Genomic DNA, 6026 nt, shown 5'->3' with positions numbered 1-6026 from the left:
TAGACAAAGTGAACTCTGAAACATCAGTGCGTGATTCAATGACTAGTATCAAATAACTTGTTGCAGCTCAAAGCTTTCATCCATCTTGTGACATTTTTAAGAAAAATCACAGAAATCCACCGCACCTGCCTCCAGGAAGCCGTGTGATATGACCAAAATCTCTTTTCCAGATAAAGTTATTTCATATCTAGATAATAATATATATCATTATGTGCTACATTTTCTTTGATTCAATGAGTAAATAGTTTAGTCCTATTTCTTATTAGAGTTTGAATCATATACTCGACAAATAAAAGGTACTTCCTCAAATTAGATTTTTTTTTTTCTCCTTTTAGTTAGAACCAATAGAAATTTTTCAATTGAGCATGTTGTGATGAAAATCTTGTGAGCTGGTGGAAGTATGTTCAGGATAAAACCAGGATCCTCACATGGCACAAGATCATACACGTGTGAAGACTATTGGGTAAATCTTAACCTAACTCACGTTGTAGATCCCAGTTACCTCTGTCCCACTAAGAAAGACTAACTCACCATGAGACAGAGACAATGGCTGTTTGTTATTTCTACACCTTATCAGTACATTCACAGCTATTCTAGAAACAGATAGTGAACTACTGTCTAATAGTAAATGACCTGTGAATGACCTGTGTACAGACATTCCCTGAATAAGGGAGTACAGACTAATTGAAAGAGAATAGACTTAATGAAGCAAAGGAAAATTCGCTCACGTGTGTAACAAATTATAAATCACTAGAAAACACTTTTCAACTAAAGCTGCAAACAAAATATATTTAGTGCAGGAAAGAAAGAAAGAATACAGTCATCCCACTACTGTACACATACTAGCTAACTAGCTATCACCTCATACAGTAAGGTCTTCAGGCATCCTGGCATCAACCTATCTCTCCCCAGAGAAGATTTAGGCCTTTATATGCTAACATTGCTATCATTCTCTTTTTTATTGTTTCTATTTATCGTAGTCGTTCTAATTGAAGTTAATGAATTTCTACACTGGTGGCAAATTATTTCTTGAGATGACAGCTCTGGCTTCTGGTTTTCATAAAAAAAAAAAAAAAAAAAGCAGCAAAAAATAGAAACCTAAACCTATCATCATCAATTATACGAAATGCCAAAACATATTCATTAATAATCCACTTGGGCGGATTTGCATACGATTATGCACTGTTTCCAATTAAGTAGAGAGGGTGACATGTTAAAGCCATGTGGTGTCTAAATATAAGCTGATGTGTGTTTGCCTCCTCATGGCATCCATCATCCATGAGGATGCTTTTATTAAAGGTGTCTCTTATTAACACAGGCACCTTTTGAAATGAAAAGCCTGCACAATGTGCCAAGAGATTATAGTCGTCTTGAAAACTGTACACTCCCTCTGGTTGTTGAGTTGATATTTGATTTTGATGAAAATTGTCACACAAACTGTAAAAAAAAAAAAAAACTGTAAAACTGGTGTAAAGTGCTATGTTCTTATTCAGTCTTGCACATACTGAGGGCCCCAAACATAGAATGTACTTAACAAGAAGTAACCTGGTTTCCTATTTAATATTAATAATGTGTTATAATTTCTTTTTAATTCCACCTGGGAAGGAAGCTCTTAATTTGTTGTAATTATGTGTACTTCTTATGAGCACTCTGATTTGTGAACAGACCAGCATGGCAGAGCTCAGTTCAATAATATTGATATAGTAAATCAATAATGCATGATAAAAAATTTTCATCTTAAACATTAGGTTTTTTTTGTTTTTTTTTAAGAGTAAAAATATGCAATAAAATTAATAAAATGCAATATAGACTCTGGTTGCACCCCACAGGGTTGGGACCCATTTCTTAAAACCGTATGAAGCTGCGAAAGCTTTCATGAACTGGTTGCACACAAGAAACTCGTAACGCTAGACAAGAACCTCAGTATTGGACAATTCTGTAAAAACTCGGATCAAATCCGGTGCCAAGGATTTTAAATTATCGCTTTCTACAATATCGGTGCATGGCAGCTATGGTGTAACTAAGGTCAGGGTTAGGTCACTTAGGGGAAAATCATAACATGCTAGGTTTGGACACACGACTGTGTACTTTGCTCAGCTGAAATAATGTGTAACTGTGGCCTATTGTTGTCAATTATGGACTGCAAAGGATTTATTCATTTTAAGGCCTGTTGTTGCATGTTTTTTGTTTTTTTTCATGTGTACACCAGAGGACTAAAAGAACAGTGGTGTCAGACTGTATGAACTGTCTCTGTATCCTCCCTCTTTCTCTACTTCATCCATCACCCTCGTCTCCTCTGTCTTTGAGGCAGAGGCTGAAGAGACAGGGCATCTCAGCCCTTATTGCCCTGCGTGTCGGCCTCTATTGTGGGGGGGGGGGGGCCTGACTGCCAGTGAACTCAGACTGCTACAGAACTGCTGGCTCAACCCCAGTGGAGCCTTGGAAAACTGACGACCTCCCACCTCCAGCAGTGACTGAGTGTGTTTCTGCAGGATAAACTTCAGTTGAATCGTCAAACAAACAGGAATAAGCTGCGGTGAGGGGCTGTGTATGTAAGTGCGTGTGTGAATGAGTATGTGTGTGTGCATTTTTTTTTTTTTTTTATATGACTGAGCTCATTTGCTTTTATCAGTGACCCGATTGATCTGCCCTCTGACCCCAGCCTAGCTGCTCGGCTCCATCGCACCACCGGGAGAACCGCACTTGCATGACCCTCCGACCCTTTATGTGCTTGTTAGGGTTGTCGAATGTAGAAGGTTGTGAACTCCATAGAATATAGAATTCTATTGCTATGGTGACTGCGGCCATAAACTGCCCTTTAGTCATTTCATTTCATTCCACAGGCATGGGCTTTATTGATTCTTTCATTTAGCCAGTGTTAATCCTTTTTTTTTTTTTTTTTTTTTTTTTTTTGGCATTTTTTTTTNTTGGACATTATCTTTTGCCTGTCTTTTGTGGACACAATTCAGAAGACAATGAATGCTTCACATTGTTATTTTATGTGTATATTTTGTGAATATGATTAAGTATTTCTGTGGGTTGCTATTTGTATTCCAACTGTACGACCCTGCTCGATGATCAGCTGCATTGCGTTAACCATTTGTACTGGTCTGAATGACAAACCACACCTTTTTTTTTTTTTTTTTTTGTATTTTAGCAACTTAGTTTGACTCCTCCACATTTGCTCCTTGTACACATTGCTCTCCATTAGTTTTTACTGTCACAAGGATGGCCTGTTTTTATTGCAAGAGAAAACAATATTTGCATATTCAGGTATTTTGTCCCCTGTTAATAAATTGACTCCTACTCAATCCTGCTACTTTTCCCACAGGACTGTATATTACAATGTTCAATAAAGCCAGATTCTGTATATATATATACATATATATATATATATACATATATATGTATATATTTCTCTCTTCCAGGTCTCTTTGTATAAAACCACCACTGTGCAGTGAGAGATACTGTCTCTTAAAGTAACATTTGAGGCTCTACTCTATGTGGGATTTTGAAAATACGATCTGTGATAAGCAAGATTGTGATAATGCAAAATCTCTGAAGGCCTTATTACCAGGGCTTTCATTTTGTTATAATTGCCACTATTTCTGTTTTATGACATATATGGATAAAAAGAAAATAATTATTGCAGTCTGTCTACATAAAGCCAGACTACAAAACCAGTTTGATTTGTTACTTTTAACCACACAGAATGATCATTCTCTTTCCCACTGTAAATGTGGCTCCTTTACTTCCAAAGATCCTCGTAATGATGTGATACGAGATGCTGTGTGTTCCCCCGTGACTCACACATTTATATAATTCAGTCTCTCATGTTTTACTGTGTGAATGGGCTCCATTACAGTAAACTACAGCTCATGACACAGACTGTTGGTTGACATTTGGTGACACTTTGCACATACAATTATTTTTTACTCTATATATGAACATGAACATATATGTAGGCAATGCGTGCCCTGGGTCAATCAAAGGTTTTTGCCATGAAAGGCGTTCGTTTAGCCTTGAAGGAAAGAGAGTCTCTAACCCCAGCAGTGTTAACTCTCCATTCATCCACCCAGAGTGGTGTAACCTCCGTCACACTATCCTCTCACTCCCCCTTTCATTCGTCTACACTGAGAGCAGCCAGAAGGCAGAAATAACCACAGAGCTGGAAAAAAAAAGAAAAAAAAAGGAAGTTTTATCAACCAACTTCCTGTTCTGTTGGGATGCAAAAAGCATGTGCCTCCAGACCTGTCTTAGTGTGGGTCACCATAGCCAATCACAAAAGGGTAGAGTGCCACCTATTGGTGCACAACCTGAATCCTCTCTCCTCTCCATGCACCACCTATCCACTCTCCCTCCTCCCACAGACACACTGGCGCTCCAACTCCTACACACTGACTCACCATATGCTTTTACACACGCACAGAGAAAATCACAGTTTGAGCGCACGCTGTCACCGCATGCATGCACACACACACACACACACACACACACACACACACACACACACACACACACAAACACAGACTGACATGTAGAAATATGTGAGGATGCACACAGATGCTCATGCATGTATTAACATTTATAGAAATCACAGCACACAGATGTAAAAACTGACAATTAGTCACAACTCAGCAATAATTCCCTACATGCACAGTGAGTTTAAGTTGAGTAATCAGTGCTTAGATAAAGTTACACAGCTAAATAATGTAACAAGGACATTTTCTGTGTGATTGTTTCAGACAATCTAATTTAATTTAATAAAATTATGGGGGAAACATTCATATAGTGTTTCATCAGGGGAGAAAAGCTCAATCTAAGGTAGCACAGAGTGTCACTTAGTCGGGGTTGAATAAGAAAGTGTTTTTGGCACATTACTTGCTGTCTAGACTCGCAAACATCTTAAAGTTACCAGCCGTTTTAGAAATTACCTTATCCACTCTAAATCATTATGTAACGTGAGTTCTGGGAGTGTGTATCTCTTGAGTTCATCCAGTGAAGATGCTTGGCCTCTGCGGTCACGGTGATGTGAACTCTTGAAGGAGTAGCTGTTAGAGCAAGGATGATACGTGTAGGCAGAGACAAAGGGAGGCAGCCTATTCTGCTGACCTTTGACCCCCTCGAGAAGAAGCTGTTTATACACACACTAAATATGAACAAGCATACATATGCTCCCCCTACACGGGCACGCTATCAGCGGAGTGAGTGAGGGTAGCCGGGCCAAAGTGTAGCTGTGTGCTCGGTGCTCCTCCGCTCTTAACGATTTCCACGGCGCTGTCAGCAGGCACCATATTAACCACATCAGATTCAGTCAAATGCCAGACTGTCACATGCGGTCTGATTCATCATCTTTCCACACTGTCAACCCAGGAGAGAAGAGGATGGAGAGACAGAAGGAGGGAGAGAGGAGGGGGAAGGGGGAAGGGAGGAAACAGAAAGAGGAAGGTGAGAGGAATTATGCGAAGACAGGAGAGGTGAGGGGAAAGTCGGGAATAAACTTAAGCAGTGGATAGTGAGGAAATTCAGAAGAGGGAGGGGTGGGGGGTGGGGGATTCAGATAAAAGCTGAATAAATAAAGGGGCACACAAGCAGAACTCCCGCTCTCTCGTGCCTGACATGCCAAGCTGGTGTTGGAGAAGAAACACAACGTCGCAAACCAGCCAACAACCCGGAAACGCTGAGTGTCACACAGATGGGAAACACGCTCTGACTCTCTCTCTCTCTCTCTCTCTGTGTGACAGAGCCACAGAAACAGTATAACAGCGGCTGTGTTTTGCGTGGAGGTGCTGGCTGAATCTCATTTTATTTCGTTCCATCTCTTTTTCCTCTGAAGGCTGTATTACGGCGTACACGCAGATCTCCAATTCCATTTGCTGCTCAGAGGCGTTTTTTGGTATATGAAACAATGCTTAGGAGGTTTCACCTGATTTGGAGTATCTTGAATGGCACTATCGACAGACGTATCACATTTCAGCTTTTGAATACATGGGGGGGGGGGGGGGGGGGGGGGTGGGGGTAGGTTT

The sequence above is a fragment of the Seriola dumerili genome, unplaced genomic scaffold (genome assembly GCF_002260705.1).
Source record: "Seriola dumerili isolate Sdu_G_001 unplaced genomic scaffold, Sdu_1.0 BDQW01000449.1, whole genome shotgun sequence".
NCBI lineage: Eukaryota > Metazoa > Chordata > Actinopteri > Carangiformes > Carangidae > Seriola > Seriola dumerili.
The sequence above is the reverse complement of the archived record's forward strand: the minus strand, read 5'-3'. Positions refer to the sequence as shown.